Source organism: Podarcis raffonei, chromosome 13 (genome assembly GCF_027172205.1).
Source record: "Podarcis raffonei isolate rPodRaf1 chromosome 13, rPodRaf1.pri, whole genome shotgun sequence".
NCBI lineage: Eukaryota > Metazoa > Chordata > Lepidosauria > Squamata > Lacertidae > Podarcis > Podarcis raffonei.
In genome coordinates this window covers 24,849,106-24,865,351 of record NC_070614.1, presented here as the reverse complement: position 1 = coordinate 24,865,351, position 16,246 = coordinate 24,849,106, and the positions used below count along the sequence as shown (strand labels likewise).

General features: G+C 44.1%; 1 protein-coding gene across 3 annotated transcripts in view; it reads right to left on the bottom strand.

Annotated features, from left to right (window-relative positions):
* The window catches only part of ASIC2 (acid sensing ion channel subunit 2), a 392,894-nt gene that overhangs the window by 142,925 nt on the left and 233,723 nt on the right, over window positions 1–16,246 (bottom strand). The gene's annotated exons all lie outside the window — the stretch shown is intronic.

Below are 16,246 nucleotides of genomic sequence, written 5' to 3'. Positions count from 1 at the left end.
ATCTGTCTCTGCACCCCCCTCTGTGGTCTGTTTTTGCATGGTGTTCATTTTGAGAGTTCACCTTTTGCCGGACAGGGATTAGATTAAGCTTAAAATGCACTCTTTGTTTCCTTGAAGGGTTGTGTGCGTGTGTGTGCACCCGTTGCAGATGAGCCACACAGGAAGGTGCTTTATATCAGATCACGCTATTTGACCATCCAACCCAGCAAGGTGTTCTCAGACCAGCATCTGCTCTTCAAGATCTCTAACCAAGAGTCTTCAATCCTTATTAAACTAAAGGTAGCATGGATTGCACCTGGGAGCTTTGGCATGCAAAACCTGTGCTTTGCCACTGAGCTGGGTTCCCAGATTACTTCTTGTGTGAGTGCCATACTCCTGTTGAGACACTTCCATTTCTTTATTTTATGATTCCATATGTTTGAGGGTGGAGTCGTGGCACTGAAAATAGCTCCCAGAGATCAGCTGCGGGTGAGTGTGCTGGTTCAACTTCTTAGCACATTAAAAAATAATGATGACAATAAGGGCGCCCCTGAGCTTTAAAAAATTATGAGCGGGGGGGGATTCTCTCATAACACTAGAATTTGGGGTTATCAAGTGAAACTGATTTAGATGCAGCTTCAGGACAAAGAAAATGAGGCATTCCTTTCATGCAACACATGCAAGGATAGCTCATTGCAAGCACATGGCTTCCTCAATAGGATACTGGGAACTGTAGTTTGCACACACAGCTACAATTCCCAGCAGGGGTGCCAATTTGAATAAAATATTGGGGGGGCAGGTAAGCCCCAGCCCTCATAACTGATCACAAGACAAAGCACATGTACACCGCTTGAATGGTAATGCCCATCAACTTTGGGGGACCTGACCCTCTCAAATATTTTATGTGGGGGGCCTGAACAGACCTCAGCTCCTAGGAGTTGGCTCCTATGATTCCCACCATCTTTAGCAAAGTACCTTTTCCAGCATTCTTTGAGTGATGCCATATGGTTTCAATTTGTTTTAAATTTATGGTGTGGATGTGACCTGTGTCAGCCCCTCATCAAATGGCTCCCTACTGGGCACCTTCCTGCATCAAAGGCTACTGTCAAGTTTACCTGATGATGGTGGTAGCAACAGCAGGAAACCACAGCAGAAGTATGAATCAGTGCTGGGTGGATAAGAGCCACCATCTTCAATTTCCCACAATGCCTCAGAGTGACTCTACATGAAGTGGATTGTGGGAAACTTAAACAGCACTTCTTGAAAGGATTAGCGAGGACAGTTGTCAGCTGTGGCCCATGGTCTTGACAGCCACTCAAGGATGCCACATGCTTTTGCCATTTCTGCACCATTGCCTGATGCAACAAGGGTCACTAATTTACAGCTTTAAAAATAAGATTAGACAGATTTATGTAGGAGAAGTGTATCATTCCCTCTAGTTCTGATATTCCGACTATGACTGAGTACTTCTTCAGCCTAACACTTGCACACAACAGGGAGATATTAACAGACACACACACACACACACACACACACATATATATCAAGATATATATAGTATTACAAGCCTTAGGGACCTTCTGCCCCAAGTCTATTAATATCTCCCTGATGTATGTAGGTGTTAGGCTGAAGAAGTAAAATCACTCAGTCACAGTTGGAATATCAGAACTAGAGGGAACGATAAGCTTCTACATAAATCTGTCTAATCCCATATATATATATATATGGAGTTGAAAACAGTGGGGGCCTCGAAAACAGCCCAGAAAGTGGCCCAGTGAGAACTAAGCATGCTCAGTGGCCACAGAATGTTGACTAACTTGGGGAGAGGAGAAAGAGAGAGATTGGTGGAATAAAATGCAGTGACTGGAATCCTGAATGGAACATTCCATACTGCAACATTTGGTTGCAGATCCCACTAGTCACTGGCTGTTACACATGATCACTAAAATGGGAACATCCACATTCAAAGGTAGGATGAGCGAATAGTGCAGAGATAAGGAACCCGTGTCCCTCTGGATGTTGCTAGACTACAACTCCCATCATTCCCAGCCATTGCCAAGGATGGCTGGTGCTGTTGGGTGTTGCAGTCCAACGACATCTGAAGGGACATAGTTTTTTCCACCCCTGGTATAGTTGAACCTGGGGACAATCAACAGAGGCCAGCTCTCTCCATATTCATCATGTGAATTTCCTGGGGGCATCTATAGAAGTGAGATGGTCCAAGTCTGCCTGAGCATCGTAATAGTTCAATCAGAAGGTTACAAACTTTGTCTCTGAAAGCTTCTAAAGATAATCTGCACGTGGATGGTGATACTACTCTGCTGTAAGAAAAAGACGGATAGTAAATAATAAAATGTCATCATCTACTTATCTAAAACCATCCAACATTTTTGTTTTCCAAATTAAACTGAAATGCTTGGGTTTTAAGGTTACCAGATTTTTTTCAATGAATCTGGAGACACTTTTCAACTTCCTAATAAATAGATGGATTTTGTCAGAGGACTGATGTGTAAATCTGGGGATTGTCCCCGGGAAACAGGGACATCTGGTAACCATAGTTAAGGTGGGCTTCACTGCCACATGCCCAATATGTGGAAGTGTGCCCCCATTTGCTAAGTGGAATTTGTTTTGCGTCATACCTTCAGTAGCATATGCTAATCTAGTCTGTAATCCTATGTGCACGCACTTGGGACTAAATCTCATTTATCCCAGCAGAACTTAAGTTTCTTCCTGACATCCTGTCTATTGAGCATTCATCTTGATTTGCTTGCACAACAATACTTGTGGGGAGGTTAAAGGTAAAGGGTAAAGGGACCCCTGACCATTAGGTCCAGTCGTTACGGACTCTGGGGTTGCGGCGCTCACCTCGCTTTATTGGCCGAGGGAGCCAGCATATAGCCAGCATGACTAAGCCGCTTCTGGCGAACCAGAGGAGTGCATGGAAACGCCGTTTACCTTCCCGCCAGAGCAGTACCTATTTATCTACTTGCACTTTGACATGCTTTCGAACTGCTAGGTTGGCAGGAGCAGGGACCGAGCAACAGGAGCTCATCGCGGGGATTCGAACCGCGACCTTCTGATCGGCAAGTCTTAGGCTATGTGGTTTAACCCACAGCGCCACCCGCGTCCCTTCACCACCCACCAGCTATTTATGGATGGTTAATTTGGATTTGTTTGTGGGGAGGTTAGATGATGTCAGGCTTCATTCAATCTGATTGATTTGCAGGGAGGCTAGATGATGTTGCATCAAGCAAATGTTATCCCACACTTTCCAGTATATTTCCCGTCACTTTTGTATCATAAAAAAGGTTCAGTTTAGGAGGGGGGAGGAATGGCTTTGTTGCAGAAGAGCTCCAAATCAACTTTAATTATGCAACCTAAATTTGCCGGAATGTGATGGAATCCCATTCAAAAACATTGACCCTTAAAGCATCCTTACATTTAAGTAACTCTTTCTAGGGCTGTACTGCCAGCTGACTTCCTACCTCTCAGCTATAAGCCACTTAGGGCACACATTGGGACTGTTGCCATTTTCAGGAAGTGGGAGTGGGGGTCACTGGCATACTGGCAAATTCAGGAGCTCTTGTGAAAGAAACCTGATTCCTCATGAGATCGGAGGAACAGGTAAACACACTGGAAAGCGTGGGGTGACACTTGTTTTGACAAATAAGGATGAATGGTCAATAAACAGGCCATGTGTAAGTGTCCTTACCTTGCAATTTTGTCACTGACCATTCTCAACTAAATGGATTCCATCCACGGATATCAACCTCTTCATAGCAGGTCTCTTCCCGTGCTTTGAGCAGCCACAGGAAAGACAGAAGCTTAGCAGTAGAAGCTTTCAGCATCACTTCATTTGCATGTGTGTGTACACACACACACACACACCATACTAAGAAATGCTATGCTCTCAGAATTTCTACCTATTCTGCAGCACAGGCTCTGTTCCCCAGTCACCTATGGCATCTGCATAGATACAATTACTGGCCTCTGGCAAATGGCTAGCCTTTGGTTTTAGTCGTTCCAGTAGTAAAACAGGCACTGCAACAACAATTTTTTTTGCAAACAAAGACACTGTTAACTCATTGTTTTGAATTAATGGTTTTGTTTTTTGATGGCATTTGTGCTGTTTTTTTGACTGTTGGCAAACTTGAGTCTTTTTTAAGACTTAAAAAAAAAATAAAGAAGTTCACATAAGAAAGGCAGGAATACTGAGGGCAAAAAAGTAGGTGATATACGATGGACAAATCTTAGAAACACAGGAAGCTGCCTCACACTGTGTCAGACCACTGGTCCACCTCAGCTCAGGGTTGTCATCACTGATGGACAGCCACTCTCCAGGGTTTCAGACCAGGAGATTTCCCCAGCCCTATTTGGAGATGGAAAGGATTGAACCTGGAATCTTCTGAGTCCAAGCAGATGCTCTACCAGTGAGCTGTGGCCCTTTCAATTTCTGTAGCACTTTAGACTAAGGAGTTTTGCAAATAAATTCTAGCTTCATTACGTACTCACTTGATGGCTTTGGGAAAAGCTCCCCTTGTTTCTCAGCCTCATAAACCCTGCATTTAAAATGGTTGCAGCATTAATCTATCTCACAAGAGAAGTCATTTGTTATGTTACAAATGATATAAAAACGATACAAGAGAACAGAAGGATATGCCTATATGAGTTTACTGACGAAGGATAGTATGCACAAAAGAGTTTACTGATGAACTGAAAGGTTCATAGCAAAATTTGAGGACAAAGTTCCGGTTCACACATGCTTATTTGTCCCTTGATGGCAACATCATCGGGTAAGAGCCTGCATAATGTGTGACACCCAGTGAGAAATCCAACAGCACAGATAGAATTTTCATGCCAACTTTCATCAATCCTAATGCAACGCTTTTCAGAAGAGTCAATTCAATTTCACACATTCAGCTGCTAGTCATCAAAAGGATTGAAATGCACATGTGAACAGGCCAATGTCGCTTCTTCCACCTCTCCTCCCCTTTCCTTTCTGTGCAAAGACCATGATGCACATTTACTATCTTTCCCGCTGCCAATATAATGGATTCTGCTGTATACAGTCCTCTAGTTCAGCTAACCATCTGCTTTGTATGCTCTTTCCCCACAGGTTTTTTTGATCAATGAGACTGCATTGAGCATCATTGCATTGTCTAGTAATCATGTACCAAGGCTTTTCACATCGCTCTCCAGGATTTGCAACACTGGGTAGGTATCTTCCCAGTCTTCCTACTCATTAAAGCTTTTGTCGTAAGGTTTTGTGTTCTTGTTTTTCTAAGAGGTTTCACTAATCCTAAAAATAACAAAGATGAAAACCCTGGAATTTAGAGCATATGTTGGGGTGCCACTGTTTCTGAATACTTATTCACAGATTCTGGAGGGCATCCCAAAGTTTGTCATGCTTTTAATTAAACTAAGTCAAGCTTGCCGTGGAGCATGTGTGAGAACAGTTATTTGGGCAGCCTTAAGACTTCAAAGCCCAGGATGCAGTGTGATTGTAAGGGGGGATGGCAGATGGTATACCCCCCAATGCCTTCAACAAACATGTAGGGGGTGGGGTTGCAGGACCTCACAGGCTAGCTCCTCCGCCATGCCCCACTGTTGATTGCATGAAAAAGCCAAAGAATAGTGTGGCAACTGAAAAACAAAGCTGGAGACACCCTTATTCGGAAGTGCTTTTACCTGTGATAGAGGCAGTGATAACAAGGCCAGGCTGAAAGTGGATTAAGTAAAATGTCCAGGAAGAGCAAATGAGCCATTTAGTTTGACACTACTGTTGCTCCCTCCAACTCAGGGAGCTCAGGGAAAGCTAAGAACAACCTGAAGGGCTTCCTGACTCCCTTGTCTTTCAATCCAGGGCTGTGATCATTAAAAGAAAATCAGAGCTGTGAGCACCCATCGGCAGAGCCCACAGTTCCTTGATTGACTCAGGGCAGCCATCAAATAAATGACCTGGAGGTCCTTGCCTGTACAGGTGGGGTTTGCTTCCCAAGACAAACACTTGGAAAAAGGGAGGAAGGGGACTTCTGAATCACGCTTGTGCAAGCAAGCCCCTGCGTGATCCACTTCCTGATAATCCCTTCTCCTCTTCTGTGACTCCCCACTTGTGAGGCAGGAAGACCGCGAGATGGCTTTTTGCTCCGCAAAGCAGAAACTCTTAAGTAGGTTGCTGCAAACACTGTGATTGTGCCTGAGGCCTAGGAAAATGTGTGCAAAAGCTGTTATTTCAGCAGTTTCGTAGCAGACACACGGGGCTTGTCCCCGGAGAAAAGATTGCAGCAGAACAATCAGAGACAGCAGGTGCCACTTAACTTCCCCACTGGACTACCCAAACATTATCCAAGAGCAGGACATGGGAGGGGTAGAGGCGGACGCTGGAGGACACTGTGCCCTGCAGGATAGGACAAGAAGGCTGCTGGCAGCCCCAGCCACAAAGCTTGAAGAGGCGTTTTTGGAAACAAGGGGAGAGGGGTTTTAGGAAATGACTGCCTACTAGACCCGACCAACATTCCCTCTGCTGCAGAGGTCACATCTAGGGTTTAATCTGAACACGACAGCCTGAGGCTCTACTCTGAAAGGTGAGACGCAGTCAGAAAGAGGTGTGCTTCTGAGTATGTGCAGAGTGTTTTTCCTCCTGCACAGGACGCTTTCCTGCCTCCCACATGTTGATTTACAGCCAGCCAGGAGTTTTAGTACAAAGGAAAAATGGGAGTCTCCCCCTCCAGGCTGATCCAAAACATGCCACATTCCTTGGCTCCTTCCCCCAACCCCTCTACCCTTTGGCATCTTCCCCATTGCCCAAATTTAGATTTTCAGGCTCCTCGAGCAGGAGGAATATGTCATTTTAATTTTTCTTTCCTGATGTTCCTGTGCAAAAAATGATGTAAACCAACGGCTCTGCATAAAGAAGAACATCTGTAGCATTCTAAGCCCAAGGTGACTGAGTGAGCATCCTCTTTAGGCAAATTCATGGGCTGAGTCTTGGGACGGGTGAATCAGTCTATGGCTAATCCATGTTACTTTCACATCTGTTCATTCATAAGTCTTCCCTTCCTGATTCTCTATTGGGGGGGTTATTTTTCCCCCTTGCAAAATATGTATTTTAAATGTATTGTGATGCTTTTTCAGCAACAATTGGAAGCTTTTTTTAAAAAAAATGCATTAAAAATTTCATTTTAAACATCATCCTGCCTCCTCCCAAAGTGCACATTTAAGAAGTGGAGTTTGATGTACATATTTTTTGAGCCACCAGCATTTGAACTCTCTAAATGTTCTATGTTCCATTCTGCCTATTAGCACTGGAGGTGCAGACCAGGACAGTTCACAAAGACTGAATTCCTTCAGTGCCCCTAGCTGAGTCTCAAAAGCCCTCAAGAGTGGAGCCCCTGCACAGATTTATAGATTGAGCCATTCAGGAAGGCAGAGTGTGTGAAGAACGGCAGGGTGGACCTGGGGCTTAATCTGAGCCAGCTAGAATCCATTTTCAGGAACGTGCCTGGGAATAATATAGATGAATGCCCTTGAGCATGCTCAGAGTCCATCTCTCATTTCTCAGAATGGCATTGTCAGGAGGAAAAGCTTCCAAGAAGGTTTGACTGTAGCACTTTTTGTTTTTAACTACCAGTGTAATCCTATACATGTCTATTGAGAAATAAGTTCAATGGAGCTTACTCCCAGGTAAAAGGGTATGGGATTGCTGCCCAGCAGAATAATCCAATACATGTCTACCCAGAACTAAGTTCAATGGGGCCTGCTCCAAGAGAAGTGGTTACAGGTTTGCAGCCTTTGTGTGTGCCTGTGGATCCTTTCAGTGGGAACCTTTGGGCCTCCAGTTGACGCTGTACTACAATTCCCATCAGCCCCAGCAAGCATGACCAGGAATGATGGGAGTTGTAGTTTAGCAACATCTGGAGGCCAAAGGTTTCCTATATCTGTCTTAAGAAAAGGAGAAATGTGGCTGTGTATTTGTGCTATCCATGCCACCTGCAATCTCATAATGTTGACTATGTAATTTTGGAAAGTAATGCAGATTGATCTTTGTTCCTGCCTGCCGGTTACAAAGGAAGACTCAGAATGTGTAAACAACATCACCTTAAATTTCTGCAGAATTGCAAGGTGGTGGCTACACACACTTTCCCAGTGTATTGTTGTGAGCGCTACAAGAGTCTTTTTCTCATAATCCAGCGCCAATTGTTCCCTTGTCCCATTCCTGCTTGTGAAGCCCACATTCCGTCTTCTTTCCTTGGCCCTATAATTAATCCAGATTTGTTGTAAATTTGGCTTTTGGGGGGAGCATAATGTGTTTACTTGGCAATATAAAACCGGTATATGCAAATGTGATTTATTTTACCATTTATTCTGGTGGCAGAATTGGATCCTTTGGGCATTAAATCTGGAGTTTTAGCAGCTGAGTACTTATTATTTATTACTGTCATTATCATCATCACCATCTCCCTTTCTGTTCGGTTCACAGGACCCTCCGCAGCCAGCATCACAGGAAAGCTACAAAATAAAATCACTACAATAAAAGCCACCCGTAAAACCATAAACACACAATAAAAATCCCAAAGTTATAAAATCAAAAAGGCCAGCTATATAACCCACAAGGTTCCTGAAAGCAAAAGGTCTCTATCATCTTTCTGAAGAAAAAAGAACCCACCTAGAGGGAATTGAGTCTTGCGGCCTCACACTGCTCTAGGTTCAGCATTTGTGGCCAAATATTTCCAATTCTGGTCACCCCATTCAGAAGGAACTACAAAGCATCAAGTGATTGAGATGAGATTGAAGGTTCCGCTGCAGCTTTCTTCCTAGTGTTGCAACTCAGAGAGCCCTATAATAATGCCATTTTGGTCAGAAAGGTAATTGGATAGCAACCACACACCGCTGGGGTCTGTCAGGGGGACTGTTTCAGATCTCCCAAAGCCCTGACTTTATTAGAAAACATTTTCACCCTTTCTGTATGTGGAGTTGGCTTCCCCTCCTTCCTTCCCTCTCTTTCTTTCTGTGATTGTGTAGATGTTGTCAAAATGGCAGCAGGAAAACTCTCCTGTTTCATTTGCTATTCTTAAAGCAGACAGCCCGCAGCACTAAAAGAGCATTATCCATACTACAGGGAATTGATGTTTTCATTTCCTTTTCTCTGTTTCTCCCACCCCTGCTTTTTTCTTCTGCCTGTATATTTGTTTTCAATGTGTGGCCGTGAACTGAGGGGAGGGGGGGAAACAGGTGGAAAGCTTGTGGATATGTGTGTGCACATAAATAATCCGCTCGTGCCCATTGTCAGAAGAAGTGGGGCAAGACTTTGGGCCTTTGATCCTTCCAGGACTGGCACAGGGCTGCCAGCCAACCAGGACTTTTACAAGCCCAACTAGTAAAAAATGTGCTGTTCTGCCAGGTAACCAACCGGGTTGAGAATCTGAAGAGGAAGGAAGGAGAACTACAGGTGTGCAAGAGAAAATTGAATTGAGCCCAACTTTTCTTCAGGCTGACCCTGCCATTAGACAGAATGAGGCAGCTGCCTTGGACAGCAGATATAGAGTGGGTGGGTAGAAGGGCAGTGGCAGCCAATCCCCTAACCATTCCTCCTGAACCTGATGCGTATTGCTGTGCTGGTGGGTTGTCTCACCTAGCCACTTTCTTCTTGCACAGCACAGACAAATGAAAAAGCCCATTGACTGAGGGAATTGGCGGAGAATCTGTCAGCCCAGGCAGCAGACACTGCATGTCTGCAGCTCTGCTCCCATGACACATAGACACGTGCTGCTGTATGAAAGCATTTTGAAGGGGGAGCAAGAATCTCCCAGATTGAGGTGGGCCTTTTTGGTGGTGGCTGCAGTGCTATGGAGCATGCTCCCTGCTGCAGCACAAGAGGCATTAGGGATAGGAGAGATTGTAACCTCCCTTCTTGGGTCAACAGAGTTTCAGCAGAGTCACTAAAGGACTTCCGGGTTGGCGCCATTGTTTAATGGCGGATTCCCTCCGAGCTCCGGAGGGAATCGGCTCCGTAGCGTCTGGGTCTGGCCGCTGCGGCAAAGCGGAGACCCTTAAAATCACAGGCGCGGATGCCTGTGAACACAGAGACTCGGCGGGCACCATTTGCGCCCCCCCAATCCGCGACGGAGCCTTTTTAAAGGCTTCGGAACGGAGGCAGGGTGAGGCGTGGTGCTGAGAGTACTCCCTCGCCTACGGAGTGAAGCCGCAAGCCATTGACAGAGAGCGCCAACTTCTTCCAAGACCGATTGGACTCTAAAACATAAACCCGTGAGTAATACGGAGATTGGAACTTTAAAAATTTCTAATTTTGGATTTGGAACGAGCGGGAAGGGGCTAAAAAGGAAGTCCACCCCCCCCCTCTTTGTAAACAATTTAAAGCAAAGGACTGGGCAGCTAAGGTCGAGAGAATCTGTTTCTTGTTTTTCAATGAAAGATCCTGACTTCACGGTTTTGACACTATAAGAAGATTTACTGGAGGATAAAAAGAATTTTGGGAGCTGAAATTTCACCCCCCCCCCCGAGACCCGGGAACGTCCTATGAGAAAGCCTGTTGCATTGAAGATTTTGACAGCTGTCAAGTGAGCTGTTAGTCAGCTAGTTGTCAGCTGGAAAAAGAGAACATTGTTTCTGCTGTTTTTGCTGGTTTACTTGGTATAACTTGTTGAAAATAAGGAGGGCTGATACAAAATAACTGGACTTTTGGTTTTGAGCTGAAAGGAACATTAAGGAACTAAAATCCCCCTAGAGGGGTAATAGGGACACTACATCACAAAAATGGCTGGAGTATGTAAAATCCAAGCAGAATTGGACAGAGCACTCGTTCTCTTGGGAAACTTGCAAGATGAATACAATGCTTTGTCTACAAAGGTATCATTACTACACTGGACAGTAAACAACAGTTTTGAGCCTGATAAGGACTTGAAACAGGAAGCCTATTCAACTGAACAAATAAATGAAACTGAAAGTGTAGATATGATGGAGCAATATGTTGTTTTTGAAGAAAATGAAGGAGGAGCAGGAGATTTGCAGGAGTTAAAGGAGAGTTACAATATGAGGCCTGACATGATGATAAAAAAGGACAATAAAAATTGGATGTGGAAAGCCTGGTCTGAATGGGAGTCTGGAAAATGGAGAGATCCCCTTTGGAGGAGATCTGAAGACCTGAGGATTACAAATTTGTTGAAGGTGAAAGCCGGAGCTTTGGGGACATCTGGATCTGAAAGAAATTTGAAACAAGAGTTGGAGCACCCCATAGGCTTTGCTTTTAAGTATGGAGGACTGGCTGGAAGCAACATGGATTCTGTGGGGCCGGAGCCCCTCCGAGACTTGGGGCTTAACATCAAGGACTATCAAAGAGACCGGCAGAAAGGAACTGAGAGAGATATAAGGGCCTCGGATGTGAGATCTCCAGGCTAAATAAATAACATAAAGACTGATGGATATTGGTTGGGGACTGGAACCGGGAAAAGGGTGGGTGGAGGTTGGGAATCCAAAGGGTACATAAGGATAATTTGCTTTTTATATTTTGTTAGTGGTAAGGAAATTGGGTAAATCGTGGAAGGGAAATTTTGGTCGACTTTAGGAAAAAGGTTTAAGAATAATTAATGGGGTATAAGTATTGATGTGTGATTTTAATAGGGTAAAATTGGTTTTTTTCTTTTTAAATTAATTGAAAATAAGGCTGTTAAAAATAAATTGAGGAAATGGAAAAAAGAAGTAAAGTAAAACAATAGTATGTTAGAACAAATGTTTAAGTTAAGGTAAAGAAATAAGTTAAGGACTTGCTGAACTGACAATTTAAATTGGAATACAAGAAGGGGAGGTGTGAGGAGGTCTGAGAAATAAGGTTAAGAATAATAAGTATCAGAAACTTTATGTGTTTTTTTTTCTATTTTTTGTCTAGTTTTGAATATTATGTATTTTTGTGTTTCTTTTTTTTGTTTTGTTTATTTCTTGTTTGTGTCTGTTGTGTGTTTCTTGAAAATGCCAATAAATATTTAATAAAAAAAAAAAAATAAAGTTGAAAAATGAAAGAAAGGTGGCCTGGCAGCTGCTTCTCTATGCTGGCCTCCATTGAGTTAACAACAACAATAAATGTCAGGATAGGTGGCTGATGGGAATTTTAAACTGCAGTCCTTCTAGGAGATGGGAAGGGGAATCTGTGGTTCTCCTATCATGTCTGACCACTGCTGGCTGCAAATGTCAGGAGTTGAGAGTCCCAACAACTTGTGGGTGGTCAGTTTCCACTTTTCTATTCTAGAAGGGCTATGACCTTTGTTTCCTGGACCACTGTAATTCCTTTCAGACTCATGAATGAGATGAGCCCCATGTAGCTCCATCAAGTCACTTCCTTTGCCCCACAGCTCGTGAACAGTCACTGCATTTCCACAGCTCTGTTTATTTAGCTGTCCCCTCCTTGCAACATGGGACGCATGTGGCACTGTGGGTTAAACCACAGAGCCTAGGACTTGCCGATCAGAAGGTCAGTGGTTCGAATCCCCGCAACGGGGTGAGCTCCCGTTGCTCGGTCCCTGCTCCTGTCAACCTAGCAGGAGCGCTGCTCTGGTTCGCCAGAAGTGGCTTAGTCATGCTGGCCACATGACCCAGAAGCTGTACGCCGGCTCCCTTGACCATTAAAGCGAGACGAGCGCCGCAACCCCAGAGTCGGTCACGACTGGACCTAATGGTCAGGGGTCCCTTTACCTTTTACCTTGCAACATGGATTGCCCCTACATATTTTTCCTCTGGTCTACTTCTGCCTTTTTTCCCTGGTTAACCTATTGCTCTCCATCTTAACTGCCCCACAGCTCATTTAATCCTTACTACTACCCTTTGGATAGATCCCTCAGATCTGAATTTGGACTGCCTATCTGTCCTAAAGACCAACACAGTCCCCCTCTCCAGCGGAGGTTCATCCATTTTGGAAAATGAGGCACTGTCCCACCAACCTCAGCCAGCTCCCGCCTACGTGCCTTCTTACTTCCAACCAGACCAGTGGGTTACATTGCCTGCCAGCCTCCTCCTCTTCTGCAGTCTCATGCTTGTCCTTTTAGAACTCAGCAGGGATGAGGAGGATGGGGACAAAAGTAGAAGTACCTGTAGTTGGCTCTGCCTGTCATTGATTCTGGCGCCACCTACTGTTGGGCTCCCTGCATTCTGCCCTACCACTCTCAGTGGCCACTGGCCACTACTGCCCATAGGAAACCTGCACTGCATATTACCTATCTTTCTTCCCAATACACAACTTCCATAAGCTCCAACTCTGCAGAGTTTAAAATATCCTCAGGCTGCACCCATGATCCTGCAGGGAGATGTCGGATTCACTGAGGACATGACAGCCACGTTTACAGGCTCCAGTGAATAATAAAACACAAGCTAATGCAAGGGCTAAAACCCTCCACAATCCCAAATGACAACAGATGTACATTCATCAAAATAAAAATGTCACAGCGCTTAAGGAAAAGAGAATACATTGCCATTTCTAGGAGCATTGGTTCTATATTTCCCATTCTGATATGATACAAATGGTGACCATTTATTTTGAAGCTGGTGTTCTAATTGCCTGATGAGCCATAGCTCAGGAGTAGAGCACCGCTTTGCATGCAGAAGATCCTGGGTTCAATCTCTGACACCTCAAGGTAAGTTAAGAAGGGGGGGGAGACCCCGCCTGAGACCCTGAAGAGCTGTTGCTAATCAGTATAGTCTGGGGATAGGAGTCCAGTGGAGATGTCTTGGAGAAGGTGGTCTGATGCTGAGAAGGAATGGGAGAAGATCAGGGAGTTGGAGCTAGATAACTCCAAGGAGAGTCCTAGTGAGATGGAGAAGGAGGAACTGGGACCCCAGGAGGAGTCCTACGCAGAGGAAGGGCCAAGCAGGCTGGAAAGTGGAGATCTGGATGCCAGATAAGGACTGACAAGGCTGTCAGAAGAACACGCCACTTCTCTGACGCTGGATACCCCAAGCCCAATGTCACCAGCTAAAGAGCAGTGTTTGGGGTCCTCTAAGCAGGGAACAGCCATCCCCTTCTGGGGACACATCAGGTGACAAGTCAGATGTTGAGCTGGCTCTGGCTCTGAGGATGGGCACTGTGTTTTAATGTCGTAACCCAACCTGGGACCTTAGGGTGAACGGCAGGTGGTAAATGATATAATATATTAAAAAGTCACAGTGGATTTTTCCCTCATAGTTTAAGCCCGACGTCTTTCCAGCTATAGAAAATGCACAATTGGCTTACATACAAATGAATAAAGTACTGATTCAGCCATACACACTGATCTTTCCCCCATAGGTTGATTTTTATCTATTGATCTTAAATTTGTGCAAGCAGCCTTGCAAAGAGTTCCAAAAGGCAGGTTATAGATATAAAAAATAGGTACATATGCTTGTTCATTCTTCACCTTAAATTTTTACTTTATTTTTTGAATTCCTAGTTCTTTTAAGCATCACAAAGCAACCACAGAGATAGATTTTTGGGTGCTAGCCAGTTGGTGTCAACCATGGGTGGACTTTATTCACTCAAGCTCCACGGCACTGCGATTTCCTTAAAGATCTTGCTGCTGAATAGAAAGAAGCAAGAGTTGCTTGCTTATAAAGCAGTGAAACTACCTCTGCCACCCTCACAGAAGTATGTTTAAAAGTACCCTCAGAGAATGAATTCTAGTTTTAAAAAAGTCAGCTTCATGGGTTTTATGGGGGGCGGTGTTTGCAGTTCACTTGACATATCTTGATAAAGTTTATTTGGTATTGTATATATATTTAGAACTTTGACAAAAGCAATCCTATGCATGCCTACTCAAAAGTAAGTTGCACTGTGTTCAGTTGGGTATACTACTAGGTACAGAATTGCAGCCTAAATAATACGGGGCACAACTACATGTCTCTGTATCCCTCAAAATATTCCTATCTAGCTTGTAAATGCTTTTACGATTCTGTGTATACAGAACAATATTACTGTATATAACATGATGTTGCCTAACCATTAGATTGAATACTTCTATTCTGACTTGGAGATGCATTGTCATGTCTTATTTCCCCCGCCAGCCCCACAATACATCATAAAACTAGTACCCTATTTAGACTGAAAGTCCATACGAATATAATAATACATCTCTAGAAGAGTGTTACAAGAAGGCACAAGGCAAATGAAGCATTAGGGATGTTCATTTGATTTGTAACTAATTAAATTGAATGGAATGGGGCCCATTTGGTTCAACTTTCACTCATTATGAAACTAATACCAAGAGTAATGAAGTGTGCGGGGGAAGGCAGGTATTTTTGTCTCGAAGCAGCATCTGATATGGGTGACCACTCCTTGGTTCTTCCAGAATGTCTCAAACACTGCATTGTTCCAGGGCATTCCAATGAGAAAATGGCTGTTGTTTTTTTCATCCTCTATTTTCTTCCTCCCAGAATGCCCTGGAACAATACAGTGTCTGAAGCATTCTGGGAAAAGAAAATGGCAGCCAGTTGGAGATGGCAGTAAAAACAAAATAGTAAAAGAAGAGGGGAACTACAGTGAAAGCAAATGTAACAAAAATAAATGTACTTTTAAGCAAATGAGTAATTAAGGAAATGGGTTATTTTTTAAGAAAACAAACAGAATAACAACAGAAAATATGCACAGCAGCACTAAATAAAGCTGCTTTCACAGATTGTTGAGACTGAAAATTAGACGACCCTAGTCAGGTCACTGATGAAAAAACTACAGTCCACTGTGGCTGCCAGCCAACTGTTCTTTTATGGCAAAACCACACATTATGCAACAATCATTGGATCTCCTTACTTTCTTCCTTTCGTTTTACTGAATTGCTGCTACAAGCTGTCAGTTTGCTCTCAGAAACAATGCAGGGGAATGACATGTTTCCCAATTAAAGGCGGCATCCACACTATACCTTTAAAGCACATTCAAAGCACATACTTTCCCTCGGGAGTATTCTGGGCACCGTAGTTTACCCCCACAGAGTAATTCCCAGCAAAGCCTTAATAAACCAACCAGAATTGAGGTGGAACATGTGCTTAATGGTATAGTGTGTTCATAGCCTAACTCAGAAGGAGGACAAACAGCAGCTTCACAAGGCATGTGGAAATGGTTATAAATACCCTATTCGGCCTCACTGCTGCTAAAAGCAGTTGGGAAGCCCCCTGCCCCTCAATATGTGGGGGCACTGCAGTTTTAGGTAAGCCAGTAACCAGAAGCCATGGGACAAGTCAGAAGTCAGGACCAAAAAGCAAATTAAAAACTGATCGGCAAACCAGGAGGCAGGCTCAA